The 17,117-nt window shown below is 40.6% G+C and overlaps 1 long non-coding RNA gene across 2 annotated transcripts; it reads right to left on the bottom strand.

Moving 5' to 3' along the window:
* Nucleotides 1-1,432: 1,432 nt before the first annotated feature.
* LOC125751296 (uncharacterized) lies at nt 1,433-15,844 on the bottom strand. 2 transcript variants are annotated; one of them, XR_007400587.1, is made up of 4 exons: nt 15,706-15,844; nt 8,872-8,919; nt 6,703-6,796; nt 1,433-2,443 (listed from the first exon to the last, which is right to left on the bottom strand). It is a non-coding gene; the product is annotated as an uncharacterized LOC125751296 (long non-coding RNA). The 2 variants fall into 2 exon arrangements; XR_007400588.1 differs by lacking the exon at nt 8,872-8,919.
* Nucleotides 15,845-17,117: the final 1,273 nt, after the last annotated feature.

Raw genomic sequence — 17,117 nt, 5'->3', positions numbered from 1 at the left:
GACCGCTGCCTTTGCAGATCCCCGTAAAATGCAATTTTCCCTTTGCTTTTATATGATGGCTTCAGTCATTCGTGAATTTGTTTGTGTTGATATGGCTTTGATTGCTCCTAGGCTGGGTACTGTAGTCTTATTTGATCTCTTTTTATGTCAAGCTTGACTGTAAGGCCCTTTGAAATTTCACTGTTAAAATGGATGCACAAATAAAATGTATTATTATAATTCAAATACACTTAACCCATGCAATTTGAGTGACCCACAAAAATATGTCTGTGGGGCACTATTTTTATTTTTCATCACTAATGCACATTTAATTCCCGGTAGACATGGAATTTTTGCATGATAAAAGGGCTGTTAAGCATTGTCAACGTTGACCCTTGAGGTCTCGTAAAATCTCAGCGACCATTCCGCACTAACTCCAGGCTGAGCCTGCTAATTCAGCAGGGGTTGCCATGGTGGTATCCATGGAAACATCCTACACCATTTGTTGAGAGTTGAAGGTAACACCCCCTCCTATTGTTCACTTTTTGTTATGCATATTCATAGCTGCAGAATAGCGATTACAAAATGCTTTTATTGGTCTATCAATCTTCCCAACCGGGCATTTATTTTCCACTTTTCCACTGTACAAAATGTACATGGTGAAAGATCTATGTAATCTGCTCTCTGCCCTTTCCTTTGAACTGTAGTGTGCTAATAATCGTAGTTGATATTATTTTTACATGTAAAACTGGACATATTCAAAGTGAGTCCTGCATTTGATTTTTGATCTTCTCCATTCCCCAAATCTATACAGAATTGCATGTGTGATCACTGCATACACATTAATAATTAATACTTACGTTACTAAATAAAATGTATAAATTGGGAACAAGTGTAATGCACGTTTTAACATTTCATGCATATTTTCTGGAATTATTTTACTTATTCCTAGAGCATTTAGAGATGTCTGGATTCCATCATGACTATCTGAATAATTTTAATAATGCATCTGTTGTTAAATCTTGAGACTATTAAAACTGGTTGAATGTATATAAATTGTAAATGATGCTAATTTTTTGATAAAAGAAATTGAAAGATTTAGTTTGCCATTTTACACTGCTGCGGTACACACCAAACCACATTGGCCAACATATGTTTACGGCAGGACCATCATTGTCAGTTTTAAACCTGAATTTTCTCAAGGCAGGCCAAGAACCACCCCCCCCCCCCCGCACACACACCTGAAAGTTGCAGTGGTAGCAATACAGTTTACTTTCAGCTTCCACATGAAATTAAATTTTATTTCAGGAAAAATAGTAAGTAATTCCATTGATCTTAGTAGATGCTGAAAAACTGCATTTGAAGTGAGGGAGAAAAGCTTTCTGAGACCTAAAATTTACCACCAAGGCTGACAGAGTATTGTGTGCGCATACAAACATCACACAGACACCAGTTTCATTAAGGACCATCATTTTTTTATTAAAAGCATTAATGAGGCATGTCGATATTAATATTTGCCAGTGTTTCCCCAGCCAGTCCCACCTTTGGGTTACCTGGGGGGGGGGGATCCGAGGGTATCCAGGTTAAAGGTCATTTAAAATTTGATGAGTTTGTTCTAGTCATTGAGGTAGACTGTGACTTGTTGTCAAGGAGCTGCATTTACAACAACAAAATCACTAGTCTTCCACAGTGTCCAGGACCAAAGCAATACTGCTCAAAAAAAAATCTGTCATGAAAAGTTGATGGAAAATGTCCTTCTAGGCCACCCATCACTGGTTAGTGCTTCAGGGCCCCGTGAGCCTCCTACTGCAGAGTTTTCCCCCAGCTTCAACAAGCCAAACCAGTGATTAAAAATGCTGTCACGCAGAGCATACCAATCATATGCTGGGAAATTTAAGACTGGACTTGTGAGTTTGATGAACTGATGAAACACCTGCAGCATGTTCACATTTGGGAGCTGCTGTGTTGGGAGGGACGCTGTGAACGTGTGAGGCTCTGAAATGGGCGTCTTTCTGGGCCGTTTTCATGCATTCTGTGATTTCTGCAGTGGGATCCGTGACAGGTTTACAGTCCTCCTGGTGCCCTACCAACATGCAGGCGAGCCTCACAAATTCCAGTCATCCCTTTCAATCTGCTCATCTCAGCGGATTTATAGGTAGTCTTTCATAAAATGTTTTATGTTTGAAATATTAACCCATGGTAGCAGGTGAATTTTCACCTCCCTCTTTTGTTACAAAAATATACAACTCAGTGTTCCTGGATGCCATCTCAGTTTCCCCTACAATATTACAAACTCATCACTGAGATAATCCAAATTAAAAAGAGCTGATGATGTCATCTTGACACCCAAACTTCAGAAGTTCTTCATCTGAGTGACCTCAGAGCATGACCTCTCTTACCCAGATCCATCCTCTTCTGCCTCCAGAACCTCTCTCCTGTTTTGTATCCACACCTGTGCTCAGCCCTATAAAAGTAGGAAAAACCATTGGTTTAACAGCTGACCTTCCATTTCAATAAAATGGAACGAGTAGGTGTCCCGAAAAGATCCGGTGTAAGAACCAGAACCAGTGAATTTTGAGCCAAGAATAACAGGTGAAGAAGCCAGTGAGTAAAATGGCAGATGAATTGTTGACATGTACCGACATCAGCTTTATGGCAGAATCAGAAATTAAGTCAATAAATCCTGCAGAGCAGCTAAGGATAATTAAAAGGCTAATTTCTCCACAACATTATTAACCTCTCAGCAATTCATTAAGTTAGTCTTTAAAATGGGCATGTGTGCCATCTGCAATATGATTGGCTTCTGTTTATATGTTGATGTACTTTCTGCCAAAAGTGTTTGTAGGACCTGACGGGAATTGTTGACATGCTTTTAGCTGAAAACATCTTTCATAACCTGAGAGGATGCGGAGAGCTTGGATGGAGGAACAGTTATGGCTGCAGGGGGGGGGGGGGGGGGGGGGGCAGGGGGAGGGACTTTTGCCAGTGGGTCGGTAGTGGGAATCACAACGGGGCATGTATTTTTTGGTGCCGTTGTGAACAAAAGTGTGAGGAACGTGTACATTCCAAACAAGTAGATTGCAACTGAAGAGTGCATTCTAAAGAGTACATTCCAAATGACTGGGCAGTTGCTGGCCATTTGTATTTACTCGCAGGCAAAACCCTTCGCTTCCAACCTCATGTGAATTTCCAATCCGGCCATTACAGGAAGCTTACATTACTACATATCATCACAAACCAATAATCAACAACCCAGAGGTCATCCTGCGAGGGGAAAAATCAAATCGGCATAGTATTTTTCTTAGTTAAAAATGTTACCGATTTTAACCCAAGTGAGTCTAATTTTTACCTTCAGACCGGGCGATGTTTTAGCTGAGCGCCTCCAGGCAACGTCGTGCCCAAAACACCGTATTACCTGTTTTATCGCTCTTTGAAAAGTGGGAAACTTTAATGTGATATATTTACATATTAACTCTTTATACGCTTGTATAAAGCCTTGCATAATAAAAAGTTTATTTTATTGACACTTCTGCACGAGAAGTGAATTGTAAATTCTGAACAATCTCAGTGACATTTCCCTGTAATTACAGACATAAAAGCCTAGCTTTTTACGGACAAGAAATAGCCTACACTTCTGTTGATTTTTCTGAAATATGGATCGCCGGGACATTACAAGCTGACAAAAGAATAAACGAAAAAAAAATGTTTCTGTCCAAGATACTGCGTTTCGAAATGCTTACCCGTATTTAAGTTCTTTTTTTTTAATTAGATTAAAAGCTTTCGGTTCTGCACAGCCTAATTTCAACTGATTGATATGTCAAGAAACCCTTCAGTGAAGATGTGAAATAATAGCGTTGCAATATAAAACCACCATTTAGAGTAGAATGTGTTTTTCCAATATATAATTTATGTACATCTACTGTTCTGCTGTGAAATGGGAACCATGTTCCATGATAACTGTATATCTGCTCCTTGCCAAACTTTCTATTTTAAATTCTATGGGACTGTTTTAACGGTTATAGTAAATATACATGTTTTTTTATGAGGGAACTACTAAAACGTTTTATTTTGCCAATTTAGAAGTAGTTTGAAATACACTAACAGATTTAAACCAAGTAAACACGCAATGGATGTAACATTAATAATATGTCTACTATATAACACCGGTTTGAGCCGTCCGCTCTTCGCCGTGCATTTTCTGCTCCACTTGCCGACTCCGCGCCGCGCAGGACTGCGGGAGGGAGCGTCCCTGGCCCCAGGGGGCGGCAACTTGCAGGCGCCTCGCCTCTTCGGGGAGCTTTAAGCAGGACAAGGCGAATCGGCCGCCCTGATGTGGAGGGTTGAAGCTATGTAGGGTTGAAACTGCAGGACGCTGTAAGGGACCCTTTGAGTTTAGAATGCATTGCATTTTAAATTGTTTTGATTTAAAATGGAATCGAGACACTACATTCAAACGGAAGCGTAAATAAAAAATACAAAGAATAGCTTGCCGAATAAGATAAAACCAGGGTGCTTTGAATCGGTTGTAAATCTGCGCGGTTTTCCTTTTAATTTTTAACTTCCTTGCCAAATGAGTTAGTCCTGTATGGAGCATGGCAGGTGAGATTTAAATGGCTGTTCAGTCACCTTTCAGTTCATTACTTTTGTCTCCCCTGAGCAGCAGAGCTTATTAGGAGTGTGACTTACAGGGAAGCGGAAGGCTGGCTCCTCCCGAGTCTTTCTGCTGAGATCTGCCCTCAGTGATTCCTCATTAAACGTTGATGGGGGATAAGAGTGGCTGTCAGGGGACGGAAGGGCAGCGGGAGCCCGCCTGGCCCAGGTCCCGATGATTCAGGTGGAGGGACAGAGCAAGGTCCGGCTTGGCCCGATTATTTATGCTCTGTAATTGGCTTCAATTAATTCAGAAAACGTCTGAAATCATAGTTCTGATTGGTTCACTCCAAATCAGCATGTAAGTGAACAAAACAATGTGCCGCAGCCTTTCCAGTGAAAGGGATTGACCAGAAAGAAGTATTTTTATTTCCTGTGTACAGTGCCCCCTTTTCTTCTCCATAGTGTAACAGTAAAATAAATCTATTTTTTGAGCACATCAGACATCTGTGTAGTGGTACATGACCTGATTATTATTATTATTGTTGTGTGCTATGGGGAAAAATTAGTCCACCAGTAACCAAAGCGGGAAAAACGCTCAATAATTGGAACGAGTCAGTGTGTATGGTTAAGGTAATTGCCCGAAATGCTGCCGACTGTAGCTACGCTTAATTATCTAAACATGTTCCCTCCCGGAAAGCCTGCAGGGGATTGCCTTCCATTTTCTTACTGCGGAAAGTGGCTGGCTGTGGGGGCGCGATTCACTGCCACATCCTCCTGTTTTCTCTTTAGTAAGTTATTTATATTTTTTTCCCACCCTGCAACTCGCCGATGTGTCAGACAGTTAGTAGGCAATTCATTTCATCTGACAGTAGGAGAGGAACACGCACTGTTCATTCAACGATCAGCCCGAAATGTCTTTGGCTCACCAACGGCTTACCTGTGTAATGAATGTGCCTCTTTCCTATTCTTTTACCGTAAAACAGATACTTATTATACGTCTCCTAAAAATATAGATGCACACATACTCCCCCTCGCCCCCGATCAGCCTCTCATTATCAGATCTCGTCTGATGGCTGTTCTGTAAACTCGATGCTGTACGGCAGTGAGGAGATTCCAGCTGCACATGCTTTCTATCTCAGTACATTAAATGTATGCAAGGGGCTTGCGGATCAATGGAAACTGTTTTAACCAGCAACGGCGGATCCTAATGTCCTCAGATGCTCGGTGGCGTCCCCTGTTGACTGTAATTGTAAATGTGAACCACACCGCCAGCGCACTCCAAATCTGTAACCAGCGTCCGCGCAAGATTAATATCTGATCTCAGGATGATTCTGAGAACCGCTGACTGTGCATAAAACTGGATTATCATACAGCATTCACGCGACCCCACCTTAGCAAGGAACTGGATGGTGCCATAAATCTAGCGCCCTCTAGTGAGGGTGTGGGGGTCCCGTAGGGCATTTTCCTAAACATGTTTGTTACAGACGACACACGGGGTTGCTGGGATGTTAAAACGTGTGCTTAAACAGCCCCTGGCTTCACCTTTTAACTTAAATGAGCAATGGAATATAGTGTGTTTGACAGGAATGTCCAAATGTGAGGTTAGCAATGCGCTATGTCCCAGGGAGACCCTTGTAGCATTTATCTTACTTCACCTGCCCCTGGTCTCTCCATCTTATTACCTCCCCCCCCTCCCATGTAAGGAGCAGTCTGCCTTACTAAACTATAACTAATTTAATGGCCTTTGTCTTCGTTCAGTTTTACTTCTCCTCTTTGGTAATCAGTCCGGTTCAGTTTAATTCAATTTCACCGTATATAACCTTTCACAACACAGTTGTCCTATGGTGCTGAGGTGTAATGTTATAGAGTAGTAAGATTCTGAATGGACGAGTGGAGATTTGGGTTACACACCAGAGTAACTAAGAAAAATACACTTGACCAGTTTGGATTCTGAAGCTACGTCCCATTGGTCTATTTAATACCAGTGAGGAGAGCTGAAAATCAGCCCACAGAAGACACCGGGGTCAGTGTGCGGCTTTAATAACCATCTCAGGTCTGACATGTACCCATGTGAAGATGCTGATTAAGAAAGAGGCGGAGTACGTTTCTACCTGCTGACGGCGACAGTACCTGTGGTTCCGTGATAGGGGGAAGCTGACAGGTGCCATGTTGTTCTCAACGGCCCACAAAGGCCGCAGCTCCAGCTTCTTGCTTCATATTGATCCTGAAAAACAAAACATCACAGTTTTTCCATGAATGTCCTCAACTTCAAAAGCACTGAACCCTCTAACAGCTGCTGACATTTACAATATACATATCTGAATGGATCTATCTGTCTATCTATCTATCTATCTATCTATCTATCTATCTATCTATCTATCTATCTATCTATCTATCTATCTATCTATCTATCTATCTATCTATCATCAGTATGTAGATTTCCATGATATTTCCTCTACATCACATGTTCAGAAGCCTAAAATGAATCCCCTTACTTGTTCACTGAACTCTATTGCCATCAAAGATTTATCCATGGAGATTTGGGCAGGAGACAGCTCTCTGAACAATGAGCATGAGTAATTCATGAGTAACTGTTGGACAGACATGGAGTCTGTCGGCCAGCCATTAAGATATTTGGGGGGTTCTCATCTTTTTTGGGAGAAAAAACAGGTGTAACTTTGTTTGATGTGTGTCTATTGGTGTGGGATTCTAGAGACTTTTTTCACCATTTAGAAAACATTTTAATTTTTGGGGGGAGGGAAAATTTGAGAGAGCTCACCCAGAGCACATACAAGGAAGTGTGTTTGGGTAACACTTTTCTTGATAGGGCACAAACAGTATGGAATTATGCTGTTACTTATGCATTAATTAACCAGTAACTGAGTCTTACTTACATACTGATCTCATGTTAATTCATCATTAATGAATTCTGATGCATGTTTTATCTCAAGCAGTTACCATATTTGTTACTATATCTGTTAATTCTGTAAGTCTTTGTGAACTACTGAAGAAACTACTGAAATAAGTAATGAATTACACAAGTGGAATGGTGATGTCATGTTTGTTCATCATTAATGAATCGTGAGGCATCTTTTATCTCAAGAAGTGACTATATTTGTTCATAGTTTGTATTTCAGTTGTAACTGAGTTATTACTAAGTATTTGTGCCACGTCAAGTAAAGCGTTACCAGTGTTTGTTGGATCGAGGCCCTTGATGCGTCAGTTTTATCAGTGCTTCGTCGCATTTCTCTGTTTTTTACGTTTTTTCACGTGTCCTGCAAAGCTGTAGGTCTGACCAGCAAGGTACATCACAGAAATCACAGAGGGAAACATTTTCCTTATGAAACAAGTCATTTCATTTTTAAAAAATATTAACTAATCACCCAGAAATAGTGATATATGAGGAAAACCTCATCCCTTGTGTTTGAAAGACATTCAGAATGTCATACTGAAGGCAACAACACCTGCTGCGAGTGTATTTTGGGTTTTAATATATGTATTTTTGTAAATAACTAAATAATGTACTTAGTTATTTATAGTCTGTTTTAGGCAATTGTAATAATTTTTGTATGCAATTTACTAATAGTTGCACTCATACTCCTGTTTACCACACGATTAATTGTTGAAAAAACAGCCCTTTAGAGAATTTCTGAGCAGGCAGGATAGAGACACCTAACTGCGTGCTATTTTCAAAGGACCCCGGTATTCACTGAGGCTGCCTCTGAGTGCCACCCACCAGCAGCCTCCGCTTTCGCGAGTAAAGCGCTCCCAGCCTTTTGGGTTAGAAAATAGATAAACAGAATTCGCAACACAATCAGAGCCTTGTGTAACCTGGTCTTCAGGTCTGCAGGCATGCAGACTGCGGTACTGAGACGCAGGGACCCCAGACCCCTGGTGATAGTATCTGATTATGACCACTTGCATTAATTTTTGAATATATAATAAGAACATGTATGTCTAAATTTAGAAAATATAGGATATATATATATATATATATATATATATATATATATATATATATATATATATATATATCACACAGATGATACTTTATATGTATGTTAAAAATGCATCTCATACAAAGAACCTACTCATTATACAATAAATTAACCAACTGTTAATATTTTTTATCATATATGTTTGACTAAGTGACATTATCATCTGCTAATCTTATCCATGAGTTGCTGATATGTGTATGTTTTTAACGAAGTAGGACTGCCATGTACCATACCATCGCCATAATATTGTGCTTATTTTCTTCTCTACAGAACAAACAAACAAATACTTTTCAATACTCACAGCTGAAATGGTAGAGCTCACCCATCAGGAGAATCGGGCTCTGGTGGCCTGAATGAAATGGATGACATTTCAGCACACAAAGCTCACAGACAGCAAAGCTCAGACTGCAGGTGCCGGCAGACGTCAATGCCTTCTCCATCTCTGCTCTCATGGCACAGAAGCTGCGAGAGAACCGTTCATTTCTAACACGAACTGGAAAACCTGCTGCCGAGAGCCTTGTCAGCGAGTCCAGGGAATCAGACCGAAAGAGGAGACCACCGGTAACATCTGTGTCCACTTTAACCTTGAAAGAAGCTCTCGTACCTACTGCTCCACTGTGTCCTAACTTGTGGTGGTGTCCACTTTGCAGGATGATCGGTTGAAGCCTGGGGCTCAATTCTCACACACCCCAGGGGGTGGGGGCAGCCCTATAATCTGCCAACACCCTGCTGCTGGTCATGTGGCTGTAAAAGCCGTTGGTCAAATCTGTAACCCACCCCCCTCAACTCACTCTTGGTCACTTTATTCAAAGGCACCTTTGAAATCACTGCAGTCTTCAAACCATCTTCTCTACCATACAGCCCACGCCGGTTGCTCTCTGGAGCTCAGTCCAAGCTATGGGCTGAATCAGCTGACATATTTTTTTTATCATAAGAGCTCAAAAAGCTGCAAATTAAACACCTGACCATCATGCATCTCCACCGATGAACAACCATATACCATTTTATGTCTGTACAGTTTTCCATTACAGTCAACTTGATTATTTCCTATTATTACCTATTAGTATTAATTCAGTGCACCTTATTTGTTTTGCATATTGTTTTCATTAGTGCTGTTCATGAGGGGGGGGGACATTAGTAGACCTGATAAAGTGTTTTTTTTAGATATCGACAGGCAGAAAAGTCAACAGTCCCACCATCCGACTCTTGCCACTGTGATAAATGTACTGCAAGCAACAGGCATCGGAAAGGTGTAACAGAACTGAATTTAATCACATTAATTCAATTCATGCGCGTATCTCCTTGTTTGAACACCTGTTCTAAAAGACTGCCTTTCAGAAAACAGACTGCCTGGCCACCTCCTCATTTGCACAACAATCTGTGGACACATTTTCCTGTGTTAATAAGTAATCACATTTATTCTCTATCAACCTCTGTCCCTAGACTGATCCATCACAACACAGGGACAGTTACAGAAAGCCCTGCATTTATTACAAACAGTGATTATAATGGTCAACATTTCTCCCAACGTTATATATTACAAACGTTTACAAAAAGCACACTATTTTTAATACAGGCGATTAACAGAGCTGTTGAACGCTTACTCATTCTTACTTGTATATGATCAAACTTCTTTCAGTGGTACTTTCCAATGTCAAACAGAAAGAAGTATTAATATGCTCAAGCGAAGGAAAAATCACATTCTGCTTTTGGCTGAAATAATAATTTGAATCATATTCATGGGAAAGATGGTGGAGATGTAGTTTTTTTGTGAGTTATAAACAGGTTAACCTCTTTATGTCGGTATTCTACTGAAAAAGCTAAACATAAAAAAATAAATAAATTGTTTGCCCCTGAGGAATCACATCTTCCGTTGTTGCATTACACTGTATTTTTAGACCTTATTCTTTGGTATATTTTTATGACCGGTGATGACTCATGCATTTTTTACAAGTTTAACTGTAGCTAAGAGGTAAAAAAAATACTAACTCTTAGAAAAAAATAAAACAAACACTCCTGTCAGTAATATACCCAGCTGGCATTTCAACATTTATTCATGGGTGAATCAACATCGTGGATTAAGGCTGAATCGTTGTTGAATTTCGTTTTTGATTTGGAAAATCGAATCAGTGTTGATATTGCAACATTCTTTCATCGTCTTACTTTTCAACATGGGTGAATTTAGGTCTTGTATCAATATTGAATTTGGAAAATAAATCAACACTAAAATTGCAATTCTGGAGTGTATCCCTGAGAACAAAGAGGCTAGAGGGTTCCTCACACAGAATACCAAGTCATCACAGAACACATGCTGTATATGATCAATTTAGAGAAATGTGTTCACCTAACTGTACCTTTTTGGATGGATAGGCCTATGTAAAGTCTACTCACACAGATTGACAATGGGATTCAAACCCATGACCTTATAGATGTACATCAACTACTCTACCCACCAGGCTGTCAAAGTAGAGATGATAATCTGTCATTAACATCTAAGTATCAGTGTGGTATTTTATTTCTTCAGGCGATCCAGTGAGTCTCTTCCGAAGCTTATTGGGAAGGAAGCGATGGAGACGATATTTGCCTTTTTATCGTTAAAAACATAGTAATATAGTTAGTGTAATGTAGTTACTACATGTTGAGAAAATAAAACTAAAGAGAAAGCATGAATATAGTCATTTATAACCATATAATAGATATAATTATAATCATACTAATAAGAATAGTATCGTTGTCTTACAGGTTAGGCCTGCCTGCCGAATAGCATTGCATTTGGGGTAGGGACCAGCGGACAAAATCAATCTGGGCATATCTCGATAGTTTTAGGGGAGAGGCAAGACATTAAGGACAGCACTGCAATATGCACACAATACTCTACAGGAAATAGTAATAAATGTGAAATCACAGCACTTTTTAATAAAAAGCCATACCACTGTTGTCTGCTAGGTCCGCTTTCAGGCTCCTCTCGATCAGTGTACGTTACTATGCACCTCGGACGTTACTCGATAGGGCACAAGTGGACGTAAGATCTTAGCATAAAAATATAATAAAATGCTAATAAAAAATAATAATTTAAATGGCAGAAATTTATTTTGTGTTGTTGAAGAAATGTCGATTCGAAGTAGAGATTTCAGCATTGATTTCTAAGTATTTTATTAACATTTGTACAATCATTAGCATTAAACGTTTGTTCAGCGTTTTTTCGACAGCTGACATTTCAACCATATATGAACGTTGGAGGTCGGTCACGTGCTCAGACATAAACCGGGTTTCATAGGACGTGCGTAGTAATAATATATGGAGTGACGTTTTGTAGGTTTTTTTAATTATTTTAAATAATTGTTTTTAAAGACTTTGCTGAAAATCTACAAGAGGATCCTACCTACACCCGAATGCAAGCTGGAAAAAAGCATTAAACACACAGGAGTGAGTGTGCTGAAGAAGATGTTTTGACAGATTGTCCTGTTTTCTTTCACAGCTGTTTAAATGACCGGCTTTATCGGCACAAACAGCGGACAGATGCTGTACAACGAGACATCTGCGGGCGACACGCTGTTACGTGTTTGCTCAGTCGATGGCTACTCTTTACCATCAGGGATTTATAAAGATTATGATTTTTTTTTATTTTGCGAGAAGAAATTACAGCGTGATACCTTACGGAGACCCACAGAGACAGACCCATCTCCCAATGGTGTTTTCAGGCAAGCAGAAATTCACCACTCTAATACAGTGATCGTTCCCCACACGGTACGCCCACCTCTGTGCCTAAAAACTAACCGGCTTATATCTCCGGTTTATTCAACCAGCTCCGCTTGTAGAGCAGGCCGGCGGCAACGCCGTATGATGGTTTATAACCCCGCTGCATGATGTCACTCTTTGCAGTCCGACCTTCCAGGTCGAGGGTGATGCGGAGGGACTCGGCGCTGTCAGCTTTGGTCACTTAATCGGACTATGAGCTAGGAGACCGTGCACAAGAAAAAATAACGAATTGAAATGCATTTGCCTCATATACATATATTTAGAGGTGTGTTTAAGTATCATCCACTAACAAAATATCAATCATCAGGTAAATATTATACAGAATTGCCTATAACTTATAGATGTAATAATTTTTTTGTGGTAAACATAGTGAAAATTGAAACCACACCATAAACATGACTCTATAAAATTAACATTTACCAGAAGTATACCTAAAATATGCACAACTTATATCAGTTTTATTCCAATAAATATATTTATAATTTAATGACACCTAAAACTTATCTGTAATACATATTACCATATTGGCATTTTTTTAATTAGCTTGTGGTTTTTTAGATACAAATAAACTTTAAAAGAGCTGAACTCTGATTGACTGATGGCTGCGTAAACTTTACTAAGGCTGAGCAGCTGAACGTATGCCTAATTATTTGGCTATTTATATACGCAGTAACATCTGCATTTGCAGCCTGGTTGGAACATAAGGAGAGGAGATATCAGAAGGCTTTGGTTCCATCTGAAAACCCAAGGCAGACCGGCTGCTTTCTGATTTAAGTCAACAGTTTGTTCTCCACTGATCAAATTAGTTTATCTTGAGACAAGTGTTAGCCTAAGATTTTTAGCTAACATACAACGTGTATGTGAATGTCGTCCATGGGGCAGGTGGTGGGATAGGGATCCCTGAAACGTGCCCAAAGGCGAAGAAGGACTAAGGGTAGGTAGATGTGCCTCTGAGGGCGAGTGCAGAATCAAAACAGCCACTTAGGGTCCAGAATTAGACTCAAGGATAAGTTTAAATTCTGTATTTGGTTTGAGTATGAGGTATTGAGTATGCATGTCTGATCTTCATACAGGGTTAAACCTAAATGATTATGCAGCACAGACATCCCTCTGACAACCTAAAATCTGCTTTGTGTACAATCAATCCTACTCATCAAAATGCCGGGCCTTAGTGCTGCTACAGGGTGAAACATCATTTCCTATTTAAATACATACCCCATAAGTTAAAAAAAGATAAAGAATGGATCTATTACCATACAGAGGACGAACACAGACAATATGTTTTTATTGGCTGCATGTGTGTCACTTTGATGTCAAAACATGTGAAAATAATGAACATGATCCGCCCTATGAAAAGGCCCGATACATCCTGCGTGGTTACACAAGGTATGTGGGCGTAACCAGAGTTTTTAAAGAGGCGTAGGTGCAAGGGAACAGACACATTTACGTGGTGTCACGTAGATAGCTACCGCGGTACGGGGAGCTGGCCGACGAGAGGGGCCGAAAGACGATTAGCGAGTCGTTGGTCGCTGCAGGCTCCCCCCTTTAATCGGAGGAGATCAGGTCGAGGGCTGAGGTCTTAGGGCGGGGGCTGATCAGCCTTACCACGCTCCCCAAGGCGAGCCTTTGCTCGCAATCCAGAGAAGTGCTCTCTCCCTCTCTCTCTGTCATGCTGTGTGTGTGGGGGTGGCTGTGTCTATCTATGCATTGCTGTCCAGTGTAAAGAATAAAACAGGGATTCATGTCAATTTCAGCATCAGAGCAAAGGCGCTAAGCAGTGCACTTTAGACTGCAAAATTACAAAGAACACAATATTTCTGAAATATGATGGATGTTGTAAACAAACCACTATAATCTAATCACATACTACTACAAGTACTACTGCTAATGGTACCACTAATCCAGTAGCATTAATGTGTTCTGGTCATATTGAACTAGGTTTTAGCTAGATTCCCGCACCCCATAAATAAGCCTCTTAACAGAAGCTTGCGGCTCCTTTGGGATGGAGCGGTTTCACAGGTGGGGGTTTGCAGTCCTATCGCTTCTGGCCTTCTGCCTGATGGCTGACATATTAAAGACTAAATGAGAAGTGAGTTCAGATATGGTTTAATAATAAAAAAAATTTTACAAACGTCTCAGGACTTATTTTTGGTTAGAATTACGGATAAGTGAAATAATGAGAGACCGATTCCGCGTTATCAAAAGCGAGGTGTGGGCTGTCTTTACAACCTTCTCATGAATGTAAATGGAGCATAACGGGAGAACATAAGCAGAAAATTGTCTCAGGTGATTCTGGAAAATTCTGCAAATGAATAGGTGCAGGGCATTGGTCCGCGTGTGCGGAGAAATACAGCATTTTCGTCGGGAATTTAGGTCAGCGATTTTTTTCCCTTCTGTTGTAGGTGTGGCTGATATTCTAAACAACCGATATTACAAAAGTGTCAATCGTTAAAATTATTCGAATGTTGAGCAATACGAGACAAGATCCTCTGTAAACTAAAGACTGGATAAATTCTTTATTTTATTTCGAAATACAGCTGTAGACTTACATTGTAACACCCGATACTATTAAACACTATGAAAAACACATTATACGGAGAAAACACGCCAGTTTACAAAATAAAGTCGTGCAGATTCAGCAAAAGGCGATCTGATAGAGAAGCCGGCGTTTCGCCTAGAAACACAGTGACACAAGGAGGTGTTCAGTAGACTAAGTTCATATTGAATCAGCTGTCAGCTGTCTAATGTATCAACGACAAATGTAACAACATGCATTCGTAATCATGTTAGTGTCATACTGTAAATATAACGAAGATTCTTGTGGGGAGCTTTTCCTACAATCGGTGCAGCTAAATTTAATGTCCAGAATTTAAATTATGCGTCATAGGGGTAGATTAACCATTCCAGAATAGCCGTTTGAGGATCTCATGCTCATTTCAGAGCTAATTGCAAGGATATATGAAACTCTCAGTTTTCCATAGAAGTGCGTTAATGGTCTATGAAAATGCGTCTTTGTATGTGTGTGTTTTGTCTATACAAATCAGTACAAACACGCACACAGGGAACCAAGACATCTGACATCCACTATAAGGTGCACTGCAGGGAAGCTTGCGAGTTCAAAGCAAATGATAAAAGCGCCTTCTACCTGTTGCTCTGTCCAGATTCATTTGTGCCTCCAACTTCCGCGACACACGGCGTGGTAACTATCTTCGTACCAGGGCGAGACGTGTGTTTGATGGGACGAAAAACCTCACACGTCGCCGGCATCAAAGAAGATCGGATCGTGTATATTGTCCGGATGCATCGCTAACACCATAAGCGTATACATTTATTTCTGTTCAGTTTAAGCCTGTACAAATATTTTCTTGTATCTTACCTTGATGGCCAGATGACCAGTCGGGTCGGCACCGCGGCTGGAGCGTAGTGAAGCTCGCCTTTCAGATGTAGATGATTTGTTCTTGCGTGGGTTCATCTGTTGGTTCTGATAAGACCGTATTGCTGAGATGACATACTAGCTACAGTCGCACAAATGCGGACTCTTCAGTCTTTCAACCCCCACATATTCTCTCTCACCCTCTCGCCCCCCCACATCATCAGCCCTCACACAGACACACACACACACACACACACACACACACACACACACACACATATATATATATATATATATATATATATATATATATATACACACACACACACAGAGTGAATTAAAGAGAAGAGCTGCTTCGATTCCTGGCGCCCAACAGACCGAGTGCACGCAGGAGATGACAGAAGGCGTAACTGCTATAACAAAAGCCTGCTCTCCTGTTTTAGCCGAGTGCTGCCTCTTTAAACCCGGATCGTCCCACAGGTGGTATGTCCATTTTACGAGGGCCCATGACGTCACCCCCAGAAGAAAGAAAAGAGACCCCACTTTCGTAACAAAGGCCCTTTGGGGAAATGACACAATCCAATAAGTGTACATTGAGGACAAATTGAAGTACCCATAGGCTAAGCTGCACAAGCGTCATAACCTAACCCTATACTTCTCTGATCGTTTTAATGTGCTATTAAATGCAGTTTTAATATTAGACAATAAATTGGAATTCTGTACTGTTTCATTAGGATGTTCGGTTTGTCAGGCTAAAAATGAACAGTGGGGAATTAAAATCAGTTTCAGTAGGACCTATACATGCATGCAAAGAATATGATGTGATGTATTTGCTCCTAGTACACATAGAACATAGAATATAATCAACACACATGTGCCAGTTTACTAAAAGCTGAAAATGCTCCTTTCAGTCAATGACAACCCAGAGCTCACATCCCATACAGTGGTGCCGTTTGAGACTGAGAAAGCGGGAGTCCTTGAGTGGTCTGGTCAACATCCTGGCTGAAGCGTCCAAAGAATAATGGGAAGGACTGAATAGGGCTGTCCATTGGCGAGCTCCACGCTACCAGGGACAGCCTGAGCCAACCTGTGTAAAATAACAAACAGGCCAGCGTGAGGCGCTGAGGAGCCAAGTGACAATCAAACTGCTTTTGGATCTCAGTACATTTGCAGCTGCTTCCTGTTGTCTCCTACTTACTTAAACCTACCATAGGGGATTTTGTAACATTTTTTTAAAAAAGACCCGTGTACCAATTAATGGTGATGGCAGCACATACAAACCAAAGTACTGACGCACAATGTCATGTAGTGTCACCACTGTACACCATAATGACGGAGTCATTACTGCACAATATCCCTTTATATTGTGATGGATAGTAAGTGGTGTGTTTCTGTCTGCCATGATGTTTACATTA

The sequence above is a fragment of the Brienomyrus brachyistius genome, chromosome 11 (assembly GCF_023856365.1).
Source record: "Brienomyrus brachyistius isolate T26 chromosome 11, BBRACH_0.4, whole genome shotgun sequence".
Classification (NCBI taxonomy): domain Eukaryota; kingdom Metazoa; phylum Chordata; class Actinopteri; order Osteoglossiformes; family Mormyridae; genus Brienomyrus; species Brienomyrus brachyistius.
This window is presented reverse-complemented; position numbering and strand designations above follow the sequence as displayed.